Genomic DNA, 14,985 nt, shown 5'->3' with positions numbered 1-14,985 from the left:
AAACAACTTTAGCAAAGTCAAACGAAAAATATTGAAATTTTATTAAAACAACGTCCACGTAAATTACTTGGTGTTGAACTACGCTTCTTTTTAATTTATCATTTTCACCTTCAGAAAGTATTTTAGGATTCGGCTGGCAATTGAGACATTTGGTACCAACTCAAACGAATATTGTGTGTAAAGGTTCGTTCATTAATAAACTACCTGTACCTGACTTGTATTTGAAAGGTTGATATAAAAATTAACCACACCTTAGTGGTTAGTTACTAAGCACAAAACTCAACAACAGCGAGACCGAAATAGTAATTATTTCAGATGGTTGTTAAAGTCCGAGGCACTCCGAGGTTATTTCTTTTACAGGTGTCCCAGAATGGGTGAATCAAACTGCTATAAGCTATCTGCTTGACCCCTGAAAAATATGAAAAAATAGTACCAAAAAAATTATTCAACGTATGCAAAGCTAGTGTATTACGACTTATAGAAAAATCGGAACCTGTACAAAATCATTCATGTGTCTATCAGTCTGATCGTCTGTAACGCAATATTTACAGACGATCAGCAATTTTCTCAGAAAGTATCTAGGTACTTGATGAATAGACCGAGGTATGATGGAAACTTCCATTTGATACTTACTCGTACTTACCTACTACATTAACTATGGACGCGTCAGTAAGCATTTGTCATTGCATTTAACAATTTTAATAACTTGTATAATTTGCTCCCTACGAACCTTCCCAATATTTGTTAAACATATTGCAACTGTTTTTAGGGTTCCGTAGTCCTGACAAGGAACCCTTAAAGTTTCGTTATTTAAATGGAACGAATCAATATACATTGGAAAATCTCTCGAGCCGTATTATAGAGCCTTAGGTACACTTAGAGCTCGAATTCGTAAAATTATACATCAAAATGACGTCACCTGACCGTGTGCCCTACGCGTCATGACAAAATCTTNTGGATACGTGAGAACCTGTTTCGTATTGGAAAAGAGTCAAATTAAAGTGAAAATATTCTGTATCTGCATTCGTTTTCTATTGTCAGGTTGGTTATTTGCAAATCACATGGTACAAAACTAAGATGAGAATTAGTTTAATAACTTCCTAGAACACTATTTTCCGGGCCGTTTCAAGGCGAGAGTGAATGAGCACTTACAGGGCAAATATGTACCTACCCATTCTATACATCGTCTTACTTAACATCAGGTGCGATTGCGGTCATACCTACCTATCTTGTTCATAAAAAAAAGTACTAAGTAGGTCATGATATAACTAAATTGCACGTCTAAATGAAAACAACTTGATTCTAATATGTAGCAACTTTCTTTCTATGAGTGATGATATGGAAATCCCAAAAAATATTCTCATTCCATTAATCTTTGAATGAAGTTTTCCTTATTCAATATTCGTCCCTTAAGAAATGTGCTCAAATCCAAGCAACGGAGTCATCTATAAGGATGACTAACGAAATAGGACCATTGTAAAACTCTATCTATTATGTAGAGACCGATCACTGTGAGGTGGTTCCTACATCGTGACATGATTATATTTTTCTTTCGTGTAATATTGTGGCAACTGATGTCACAACTCTGATGTAAGGCTTGACGAGCCTCCATAGGAGCTTTACATGGTTTAATCAAATCAACGACATAGCTTTCCGAGCCTTTGAGGCCAATTTTTCCTGTCAATCAACACACAAACACTGGGAGCAATGCAGTACACAGATCTATTTTGATTTACTAACTAAACGACCAAGAGTATCTGACTCTTTATCCATTAAAATCAAAACACATTTTGTACGTCGCCAAACAAAAGAAGTAATTAAAGAGAAGATGGAGGAAAAACAAAACAACATCACCTAATTACTACAACGCCAGTTCCTATCCCAGCGATTGAAAACAAAACCGCACACGTCCCTGAAAACAAAACTGTACGTACACGTCTCTCGGAGAGTCCCTAAGTCCTGTAATTCAGCTGTTGCTGTAATCCAGCTCTTACAGGTCTAAGACTACACGTGCAGCTGCTCGCGTGCAGGTCTTGCACGATTAATATTCTACACGCTGTTTTATAAGCGCACTTTATTAATCATGTACACGACGTGGCTCGTTTGTGGAAATGTTTTAATGTTATGTTTCTTTATGATTAATTTGTATGTTAGGTTAATTTAGAATGCATTATAAAAATGCTATTCTATTACGTAAAGTTAGGGACTCAAAAACTAATCGCCAGTTTCAAAATGTACCCATTTATAAATTCCTTAAAATAGATTTGGCATTAAAGTTTTTATAACATTCATAAAGTCTAACTACACAATATCATAATAATTATTCAAAAGACTAGCAGGTTTTCATTCAATATATTTTACTGAAAGAAATTATGTAGGGAATATCGCAAAAAAAAACTTATTGAACATTTAATAAAGATTACTATTCATAACCTACCGACAGTTGAGTAAAAACAACTTTAGAAAAGTCAAACGAAAAATATTGAAATTTTATTAAAACAACGTCCACGTAAATTACTTGGTGTTGAACTACGCTTCTTTTTTTAATTTATCATTTTCACCTTCAGAAAGTATTTTAGGATTCGGCAGGCAATTGAGACATTTGGTACCAACTAAAACGAATATTGTGTGTAAAGGTTCGTTCATTAATAAACTACCTGTACCTGTCTGGTATTTCAAATATTGAAAGAGAAAATATCTATATTGACATAAAAAATAACCACTAAGATGTGTTACTATGGACAAAACTCAACAACAGCGAGACCGAAACGGTAATTATTTCAGATGGTCGTTAAAGTTTGAGGCACTCCGAGATAATTTCTTTTACAGGCTGTCCCAGAATGGGTGATACAAACCGCTATGGGAGGTAGTTGACCTCTGAGCCACCCCAGAAAAATATTAAAAAAATAGTTCCATAAAAAATTATTCTACTTATGCAAAGCCGGGGGAAAAGCTAGTATTACGACTTATAGAAAAATCGGAACTTCTGATCGTCTGTAACGTAATTATTTACAGACGATCAGCAATTTTCTCGGGAAGTACTTGATGAATAGACAGAGGTATGATGGAAACTTCTATCTGATACCTATTTACCTACTACTTTACCGTTTACTTTTGTGACGCGTCAGTCAGTAAGCATTGTCATTACACGTAACAATTTTTAAAAAACTAGATTTTGTATAATTTTCTCCTTAGAAAAATCTTCCTTATCATTCTGTAACATATCGCAACTGCTTTTTAAATGAAACAGATAAATAAACATTAGAAAATCTCTTGAGCCGTATTTTAAAGTGCTCGAATTCGTAATCAAAATGACGTCACCTGACCGTGTGCCCTACAACGTCATGACAAAATCCTNAAAATCTTGGCTTAAAAACGTCAGAGCATACCAGGCTGAAGAAACCCGAATTAAAAAAAACACATCTGTAAGCTGCGAGTTCATTCGCACTCGAAACGAAATGACGGCGTTCGACGGAGGACGTGCGCAGCAAGCTAATGGCGGTAGTTTATTCACCTTTATTGGCAACAAGATCGGCTGATTTGTTTCACTGAAATAAATTATACAAGAAACACTGAGGAGAATAAATCCGCGTTGTTAATACTGATTTAAATAGAAAACTCTTTTTTGGTTTATTCTAGCTTAGCTCTGTACTCGTTGTGACCCACAAGTAAAACAATTTTCCAATAGTTGTTGGGCCGTACCACTACGGCCTCATCATCATATTAGCATCAAATGTCTTGTACTTGTATATTAATAATTATGTTTTTACGATTGATTTGTTGACCTAGTATTCAGCAGCCAATTTATCAATATCGTAGTTCAGTACCTTTCTAGTAATGTTGGACCGATACAAATAACAAATAGGTACCTATTTATTACAAATTTTTCACAATCTCACAAGTCACGACCTTTGGGAAGTTTCAATAATATAGTAGGCGCTACGAAGTACATCTTAGGGTAGGCTTTGATATTCGACTATACAAGTACTATGTGGTGAAAAAACAAAACCCTCTTTAAAAAATAAGGATTAGATGAGGCTCTCTACGGGTTTCCCCTTACTGGTACAGACGCGAAATGGTACATTATTGTTATATACCTACCTAAACACTAGTTTTACCCGACTAGGTAAAAAAAAACAGAGATTTTGATTTCAATGTTGTACTTCTCTGCTTGAGAAGCATTTGAAATTAAAATATCATTTTACTACAAAGTTTCTTTTGTCTCACTGATATCGCAGCGTCTCAAGTTAGCTTTGAAACTAGACTGTTTCTTGTGAATGACTACCCACAGGAATCTTGGCAGCACAAACGCTTTAGTAGTTTACCTAGTAAAGTTTACCCTAGAAAATATCTACTTATTTACTTGTATCTATATTATGTGCTTTACAGGGTGTTAGGTAAATGGGTATATGAGCCGACACTAGCCCATGGTAACATATGCATATAAATGGTATGGAAGTCAGAAATTTGATATCATCATTTAATTTTTTTAATGTTTATACAAAATGACATTTATAAAATCAGATTTGTATGAAAATTAAAATAATTAAAATGATGTTATCAATTTTCTGACTTCACCATACCATTTATATGCATAGTAGATATGGGCTAGTGTCGGCTCATATACACATTTACCTAACACCCTGTATATGCAACTAGCGACCCGCCCCTGCTTTGCACAGGTACAATGTATGATGCTTAAAAACCTTCCTTTTGAATAAAAAAACCGCATCAAAATCCGTTGCGTAGTTTTAAAGATCTAAGCATACATAGGTACAGACAGACAGGAAAGCGACTTTGTTTTATAATATGTAGTGATAGTTATTCTAAAAGTCTTCTTTTCCATACAATAGCTTCATTTCCTACCAGATCACATGCAAAAGCGATAGAGCGCAAAGGCTTACGTCCACTATTGGTCTAAGGACATTGGGACAAACATTGGCCCGTAGCGGCCAGTAATCCCTCTGATACTAATCCCGTCTAATATCTAACTCGAACTAGCCAAACAGAATTGGCTAAATTATGGACCGGTATCAATTCGGCTCAGACACAGCGCAAGAACAGGAGACAGCCCATTATTGAAAAATATTTTGTTGTGAATTTCAATTGAATAGTGCTAACATAGCTGTTTGATATTGTATTGCTGTTTGTTATAAATATCAATTGTTTATTGTCCCAAAGGCCTCCTTTCTCCGTAAAATATTAATTTTTAAATTCATTTATGAATCTTGGTCCAACAAACTGTTTAATGCTATGCCTTGAAGAAACGAATTATAATTTTCAAATAGCTTTAACTATAGTCTACGGACTCTACGGCTACATGTAACGATCACGATCTCCTGATTTTTTCATCTGCTCTCTACCAGCTTTCTTCTTGAGGCTCTACAAGGCCATAATAAGATAGGCAGGTGTACTAATAAAATGAAGGAGAAATCATGTAAAATATCAAAATATCTCGGTTTTTTTGATTTCAACGGGGCTCGCTAAGAGAGTTCTGTCTGAGAGACGAAAGGCTGTTCTATGATTGCTATAACCGATATCAATTCGACTAAGCCTTAGAACTCAAAGGATTGCCGCTGCATTGTCTTTGGCGCGGATTAAAACATTTTCATATTCGCCCACCCTGATTAATGTCGCCCGTAATGGCTCTAGTTTGTTCGGAAACGCTTTTAGGAAGATATCTTTAGAATCGATTATTATTACTGTAAGATTTCAGTACGACTAAATGCCTGAAAATTTCATTTTTTACAAATTATTTTTTATCATTTAAAAGACGTAGTATTTAATCGAATCGAAGCTAAGGCACACAAGCTATGATGGGAACTGAAAGTTACATCAAAAGTTGTCTTGCTAAAAACTTTACACAGAACTTTTTAACACATAATTCGGTAAGTATACCTATACCTACTTCTTTATCAAATTACATTCACATTTACCCATCTATGTATTGGCGTAACATTAATTAAAAAGCTATTAGTTTTATTACAGAAGTTACAGCTAATAGTTGAATTAGTTCAAACCTCGTTATTTCAGATGTTCGTAAAGTTTCAATTCCACCCGATGTCGGGGTCCCTAAAGAATAAAATGATACATGTTTCCGCAAGCCAAAAGGCGCCGTTTGAAGTGCACATTAAGCGGTTCAAGCGCTGTAATAAAGCACACTCGAGAACGCTTGTGAACAATAACAGCGCTAATTAAGATCTGCTTACCTAACTAATTACAACCGCGATGATACAGTGCAAGCGCTTTTTACGAATGAAAGTGTACGTTTTCGGTCGTGTGTGATTTCGGTATAATTTGAATGAGATTCCGAGTAATCATAGGTTCGTAAGATAAATGTACAGTAAAAAATAAAAAGATCACAAAATAGGGTTTCAAATGATTAAAAGCTCTCTTCATCCTTATGAACCCTAATTGGGTAATTAAATAATAATGTTTACACCAAACCTTGAAACAAATCCATAATATTTTAAGACTATTAGGTTACTAGGTAGAACCTGGATTTTTTTACAATCATAAATACCCAAATTAGCAGCCTTTAATGTGATTACATGATCACAATTACATAAGACTGGGGAGGTAACTAAAATCCGTACACAGACACAAATGTGAGATGATACTGTTTTCAAAACTTAGCTTATAATTTTGCCCGGCGTATAAATTAAGCTCTTTGCGAAATTCTGTACACAAAACAAGATATAAAGTAATAAATTCACGAGCGTGTGAAAATAATAAGTAAAAATGCGCAACTCAAAGCAAGAAACATTGCAGCGAGCGTACGAGTATTACACACGTCCCGTGCGTCGCCACCGCGGGCTCTTTTGTTGCGTCCCATATCTGCTTTTAGTTGAAACCAACAGATTTTTGTTGAAAATGTTTACCATTCAAACGACTGGGGCCATGTTAATCCATTCTAGTATTTGATAGCGCCCTTTTGTTTCCAATTTGTAAGCGTCCTCTCGTAACAACTCTACTGACAAAACTTTTGTTCAAATTGCAAATGAAACGAGTCATTTTCATGCATGATTGATTTATACTTGTGTGTATTCGTTTATTTCAATGCTTACTTTAAGTTTAAACAAAAACAAAGATTTGCATTGTTAGTTTAGTTTAGTTTTTCAAATGTCAATTATCATCATGAATGAAAAGCATAGGTACACGATTGACAAGTGAATAAAATTTGCAAAGTTAGCGTAAGTTTGCGTTACTTAATACATAATACACATACATACATATACATATACAGTGTGTGGTGGATACAGCCACCTCTCTTATAATTTCCCGCTGTCTACTACGGAACTCTACTTTCATTATTCAAGAACCTTTGGCTAGTTTTTACCAGCACTATGAATAAATTCAAAGCGACACACTGATCATTTTGGATTAAATTTTCACCGCGCTGTCCGGCCCGGGCCGAAAGTCGGTTGTATTATTTATTTATNTTGTTTACTATAGTATTTATTTTAATGTGCCTTTGAATATTGTGACTGTTGACTTAAGTTTTGGTTCAGCTTGGAAGTGATCACACACCTCATTATTACTAGTTTCCACCTTCATGGTAGGTAGGTACTCATGGGTAATAATTAGCGCTAATAGTTGATCTGATTCTTTTATTTTTCCTTAAATTTTTAGCTTATTTTCCTCTTTAGGAGCTAAAAAAATTCTTGATTTATTAGAAAGATCTTTCCGTCTTACAATATGGACGCAAGTAAGCCTATTTTCCACGTGCCGGATGACTTAGGTATGAAATTTTACTGATTTATTTACTTCTTTTCTTCAAAGTCTGTGATCGTACAAATTATTAAAATNATTAAAATGTAGTCTTACGTATTAGGATTCACTGTTTCAGTTAGCATTGGTAACAATAACAAGCTTATAAGGTCGATCAATTAGTATAATTGACTCCACTTAGTACAAAGTCCTATAAATAATTTTAACGGTTCGCTCCCCATTAACTTACAAACTTGACCTTCATTGGTTGGATTTTTATCAAGCTGTAGATCCTGGCTACACAGGAGTTGCAGCGGTGGGAACGAGAGCTGGGAATAGTCCCCATTTATCACTAGATTCCTGCTTAAAGCCGCTGCACATCAATAGATGAAGTCACGTGCAATATTAAACGATACATTCCCTTCTTTATGCCGTTCATCCCTTTATCATTACTTCTCTGACACGAGACGTAACTTAACCACTCAACCACTTGCAAAGGTTAATCTGCTACAAAACAAAGAGGGAGCACTAAACTTTACTAAGGCCATTCGGACAAGCGCAATAAGTAATATTGCGACGGTAATTTTAAAAACTCGTAAGAGCATTTAGCTTTTTACAGCCGTATATAAAACGCCTCTAAAAGGATGATATTCGCAAAAAGTGCGCCTAGTCTCTGTTATAACCACATAACAGAGCTAGGAAAAAGTGTAAAGATACGGCCGGGGGCGCACAGGGCGCAAGCAAGTGAAATATCTGGGTTTGTTGCAATTAAAAAGATGTATTTATTTATTTATTTATTTATTTATGTAAGGGCTATATTTCACTGGGACACCATGGCGGCGCAACCAGTCGCCGGCTACCAACAAAATGTATACAGCTTTATAGAGAGTTATCACCTGGTGTCCGTTTTGTTTCGCAAAGCTGCATACATTTTGTTGGTAGCGGCGACTGGTTGCACCGCCATGGTGTCCCGGTGAAATATAGCTCTTAAAGTCATGTTTTTTGTCCTATTTAAAGATCAACTAGTACAAAATTTGTTTCCATTTATCAAACTCATATCAAAATCTATAAATAGCAAATCTTTACTACCTACTTCTTAATCTTTATGAGCAATAATTTATTTTGTCGTTAAGATCTTACAATATGAATAACAAATCAATGTTTATGAAAAAAATTCATCAATTTTAGTTTCGTTTTAAGTTCTCTTAACTGTTTTTAAAAATTCCCTAATATCTAATTTATCATTCGACTGTGATATAGTGTCACAAAGGAAGTATACAGCCTTTTCTCTATAATAGTCGAATAGTGCACCTCGTACGCACCCACCCTAAGCTGGTCTGTAGGCAGCCTAATTACCAGCCATTTATAACGGCCGTCCGCAGTCCGAGCGATTTTTATATTTTTTTCCATCCCCACTGGGGGGCACATGTGATAATATTTCCAAGAAAAACTGTGTGTTGCAGCCGGAATCGTTTCTTTATGATAATTATTCATGACGCTCGTTGCTCTTTATGTTTATTCTGGGTTTTTTGAGTTAACATTTTAATAGCATGCAGGATGGACGCCAGCTTGTTAGCGTTTATTTATTTCAATAACACTAGTTGTGTAGCCGCTGTTGTAATATGAAAATCCCTTTGTCGTCTGCGTATTAGCTCTCTAACATTTGCGTGGACTAGTGATTAGAAATAACTTCTGTAGAATACTGAAAAAAATGTTTGGTTACGGCTTACACAACAAAAGTGATCACCGAACTAAGTGTTAACTATAACCAAACTAAGTCTAGCTCACTACAGAATTATTTGTTTAATTTACACAACATTTTGTTCCTCATAACCAAAGCGTTCGGTGGTCACTTTTGTTGTGTAAGCAGTAACTAAACAGCTTTTACAGTGATGTAGCGTTATACATGACTCAATCGGCCCAACGAGACGCTACCTAAACAACCTCTCTGAAGCACAAAATTCATACTTATTGCTTTTCGGATTTCAATACTAACTGCGAACAAAGTGATTTCACACTGTAGATTGTGATATAACTAATGTTCTGGCTGATAAACACATACCCTTGCACGTCACGCAGTCGAGTGAAAATAGCAAATTCGATAGGTTTAGCAATGTCTCGGCAACTCAGTAATTAGATCCGTCACCAAAAAAGTGAAAAATTGCGGCTTCATATCCACCTTAGGCACTTGATTATTTTCAAGCGCTGTGCAACTTTATGATACACGTAAAGTTCATAATATGAAGTTATGAACCCTATAGCAGTATAAGGTCTAATATAAACCTTAGGTAGTACAGCTGAAACTGCGTATTATGTCAAACAGGGTACAATTCTTGTGCTATTTTTCTGTGTAACTGTAACATAACAATTGAAACTTTATTGAAATCGGCCATCGAGCCCTCTATCAGGATCCAAACGTCTTCGGCGGAGTCATAATAATTACAAGATAATTCGGTGCTACACGATAAAGCGTAACTTCGCCAGTGATGCTACGGTATCGATAGCATTTATAACAATTGCTGACCTTGAAATAAACATAAAATACCGATAGCGCAAATCATTGTCATTTCATCGATTAAGCATCAACTCATAAAGGAAATTAAGGGAGGACCTGCCTTTCTTGATTCGACCCCTATATGGGCAATAATGGGACACAATATCACACCCACATTTCAATCTAAAATAGTTGTTCATTTTCGTATTATAAAAGTTTATTTAGTTAGTTATTCGTTCACGGGAATCTAATAAGTCAATATCAACCTCAGTATTCATAATGGTCATTTGTATTTTGGGGCGCGTTGGTTGGGCGGAGCGTAAATCCGCCCAGCAGTAGAGTATCGTAAGCTGACACTGGAAATAACTCGTGTTATATGATAGAGCTTGACTACCAACTATCGATATTTGACAATCCAGAGACATCCCTGAACTTCATTCGGTAACTTAATCCTTGGATTAAATTCGGGAGAGTGCGTTGCGCTTAAACTTTACGCCCGAGATAAAGCGCGCGTCGGTAATAGGAGATGGGTGGGTATTATCGCTGCAATGAGCCCCTTATCTAAGTTCGCCGTGCGCGAGATATTTAGCCATTTATCGCCGTTATTCGCTGGTTTCGGTACAACTCGGCGGTTCAACTTTCAACTTTACTAATGACAATTTGAGACACATAAGATTTGATCGCGTGTATTGTTATATTTTATGATAACGGACTTAGTATTGAACCTTGAAGCACGCTGCTTTCTAAATTTTAATATACTTATTTGCTGCTTCTAATTAAAAATATTTCATTATCTATGAAAAAAGAGTCACCAACGAAAATACTCCAATAATACATAATTGAGTTCCTTGACTTATAAATACGTCCTTCTACAAGACGAAATACGAGTTCAACAAAAATTTAAACTCAAATCACTAGTAGGTATCCCAAAATTTTCCATAGAAATAAAAGCTAATCATTTTTAATACAAAATCACTAGATGTAAGAAAATATTATTTCCTTAGGGCCTTAATTAATTAACAATTCTGATGAGATTAGGATCTTTTATGTACCTATTACTTAAGTGGGTTCTGTTCTCCCATTATGATGTATATTGAGAGAAATATTGGAGTAATTTTTATGAAAATAATATGAATTTGTTGAGAAGGTTTTTATTTAAAAGATCTGTCGATAAAATTATGATCATCTTGCAACGAAATAATCGAATGATCATTAACACACTTAGTAAGCATGTCATTTTCGTATGAAATACAACTTAGCCTTCAGTTTCTAAAAACACAATATCTCTGAATCAACCAGTCCAAAGCCTTTGATATCGTCCTACTTGAAACAAATCCCCACAATTCTCCAAAACCGTCCTCTATAAAACTCCGCCTCTAATACATTCAAGCTCAGTGCATTTTTATTATAGAGCAAATAAACCCGGAGTTGCTTGTTCATGATTTCCTCAAAAGGGCAGATGTCAGCTTTAAAACCATTAGTGAGATAAATTATAGCCGTCCCGAGGCAGCCGCGGCCCTAATACCCGGATAAAGATTTTATTTTTGGTGTAAAATGAAGAGACATCTTTTAGGGAGTGGTCCAGTTTAGGAGCGGATTTGGGCGTTAGGTAACAGTGTTAAGGGATAAATATTAATGGTACATTTCCATACTTACGCTTTTGCTGACTCTAGCTGTGATTATGAAATTTATCATTTACCTACAGCGTATGTACCTACTTACCAAGGAAGGCTGAAGGTGAAAGTATTGTATGCTGCCAATTCTTTGAGAGATCTTATAAAAAATAGTTACAATTAAAATATTCTTATCATTTTCGATGTTTTAAGCTAGAACAAGTTCATTATAAAGGTTAAAGACACGCTAACCAAACATTAGCACTTTATCTTTACCGATTTTCTTTTTTTCTTTTTTAATTACGAAAGCCTATGTAGCTGGTGGCTAAAAAATCAATTGGTAAGTGACCTTGAAGACACCGCCTTCACTTTTTAACTTGCAATATCTCCGGGATCTTGCAGAAGCTTAGCCCAAAGCCCTGGCTCGTATCAATATGATTTAGGTACAACTTCTGCAAGCCACTTGCCTTAATTAGGTTTGTTGTTCCAAATTAATTTGTCGTTCGCATTCTAATTGCTGGATTTGTTGTGGCCCCGAGTTTTTCAAAGCAAGCTTCTTGAATTAGCCGATGGTTCCAATAAAAATACTTCAGCTAAGATTTTTACTTCCTTGCTAATTGGTTCCTTGGCGAAATTAAAATCCAAAATTTCGGTCTGTTCTCTTGGGAAAAAGTCAGAGGGAAAGACTTGCGGTACCTTTCAAACTATCGAACTTCTACGATCATCAAATTTTAAATTAAGTTTTATAATACCGCACAACATAAATCGATTTTTACTTCTAATGCCACACATAGCTTTCAATCATAATTTGGATGCGACTCTGTACTATTAGATAACAAAACAAACCCTCAAGTCCATAGCCAAGCATTTAACATACAACAAAACATAAGCACCACACGAGTCATCGCCCAAACATTCCAGAGGTCCTTTGTTAAGAGGAAAACACTTAGCACTAAATCAGCGCTGTTTCGGCGAAATTAACGTCTGCCAGAAGAAATTCCCGTTTTAAATTCGCGCTGGCCTTGATTCCTGAAGAGACCCAAAAAGGGCGGGGCCTTCTTTAGAGCCATTACTAAGATAAATTACGACTGGTTTCTCCCCCCTACCCCCTAATCCTCTTAAGGTAAGCTTTGAAGAAAAATACAAAACATTGCACGCGGACTGATGGGTCACTTTGTTAGCGTGATCTGTGCGGCCGCGATCGGCGGGTGCGAAGACGTTTTGCCGTTAAATAAACGATTGATTTTTTACTTATATTGTTTCAGGATATATCTACTACTATTTATTCGCATTAGTAAACTCACGTAAGTAGTGAACACATTGCCTTTCCCTGCTACGAGTATTTGCAAAAAATGATGATACCACTTTATTAAACCTGGGCTCTATATTCCCTATTTTCTTATAGTCTTATGAAAGCACTCGTCATGCTACGATACATGTACATGTTTATCTATTAAATTACTAAATAAGAAGTCATCAAAAGCCAGCACTAAACCGTAACTTCCAGTGAAAAAGAACTCTCACACAACTTAAAAACCTTGCTAATTGCCCTTGCGTTATCAATTTCACACACTCAAGCGGAGCATTATAAAATGGAGCCTTGCCATCTAAATAAAGGCGTCAACAAAACGAAGTCCGTTTTGAAATTCATTCGTCGTATCCCGTGAGCTTATCAGTGCCAGTTTACGGCGGAGTAAAACGGTAATCGTTGCTGCGAGATTAGCTGAGGAGGCACAGCCTACGGAGTTCAAAGGCCGACGAAGAAAGGGCTTAGATTATTTTAAACAGCTTCATTATTTATAAATATAAAAATTTGGGACGTCAACCCGCCTGGTCAAGTGAGGTGTGTAAGACAAAATCTCCATTTACCTCTGATAAATTAGAAGATAAGAAAGTCGTTGTCGTGAGTGCATATTTACTACCTATGATGATGACATATTGGAGTACCTATTATGTGTAGATCAAGTCATTGAGAGATGCCTTATTTTCTACCAATAAATGCCCAAAAATATCCTGACTCGCTGACCTAGTGTGGTATTTCATGTCAATTCAAATGATCAAAGTGAAGATAATGATGAAACGAAGAATAGATATGTTTTTGTACGAGGACCAGTATACAGAGAATATGCTGAAAAGTTGTACGTATGCGTTACAACATATCAGGTGTTATAGATCTGAGTACAACCATATTTTGCAAATGAAACCATACACAATATTCATACAGTCAAAACTAAGCCTGAAACATGTAAAGTATAATCAAACATTCGAATAGAATGTTGGCTATAGACAATCTCAAATCGATTGGCCCTTCTGAGAAAGTGGTTAACATAATTATAACAGCTTTCACTTGAAATGGATCGGTAACTTCATGGTAGCCCTCATCAATATTCGATTTAAATTCTAATTATAATGATTTCTTGAATAATAATATCGACTTCCGTGTTATTCCTATAACTTTATTTAAATAATTTAAGTTAAACATAATCGCTGACTTTTACTTCTTTATGTTATTTATCAAAGATCTTTGTAAACTTTGACATTCAGGATGTTTGCTGGAAAGAATTGGCATTAGATAAAACCGCTCTACATTCATTAATTAAGTATATTATTTATAATAATAATAATAATAATAAAATCGTTTATTGCAAGAAAAAAAATTACATTTTTCATATTAATCTTGGACTCCACACTAGGCAAGCCTGTCTCGTGGAGGCCAGGAGATAACTTTACAATATTTTGGGTACTTAAAACCACGGTAATACTATCTATACAGTATTCCAACTCGGCCATATCTATACTTATAATAAATCTGTAGAGAGGTCAATTCTGTACATGAAATATATTTTCAAAATAACTATCAGGGGGTGATTAGTGATCGATACTGATGCCAAAAATGCAATCAGTAAAATTTTTGTCTGTCTGTCTGTCTGTCTGTCTGTCTGTCTGTCTGTCTGTATGTTCCTTATGGAAACAAAAACCACTTTACGGATTTTAACGAAACTTGGTACAATTATTCTTCATACTACTGGGCAGGTTATAGGATACATATGAATTCCCACGGGAACGGTAATTAGCGGGAAAATCCTTTTGTACGAAAAATCTAAACCGCTTAAGTTAGACGCTTGAAATTTGGCATGCAGGTACCTTAGTAAACTTAAAGCTTAGTTA

This window comes from Ostrinia furnacalis, unplaced genomic scaffold, assembly GCF_004193835.3.
Source record: "Ostrinia furnacalis isolate ACB-3 unplaced genomic scaffold, ASM419383v2 OfSCF0415, whole genome shotgun sequence".
In the NCBI taxonomy this organism is placed as follows: Eukaryota; Metazoa; Arthropoda; class Insecta; order Lepidoptera; family Crambidae; genus Ostrinia; species Ostrinia furnacalis.
The sequence above is the reverse complement of the archived record's forward strand: the minus strand, read 5'-3'. Positions refer to the sequence as shown.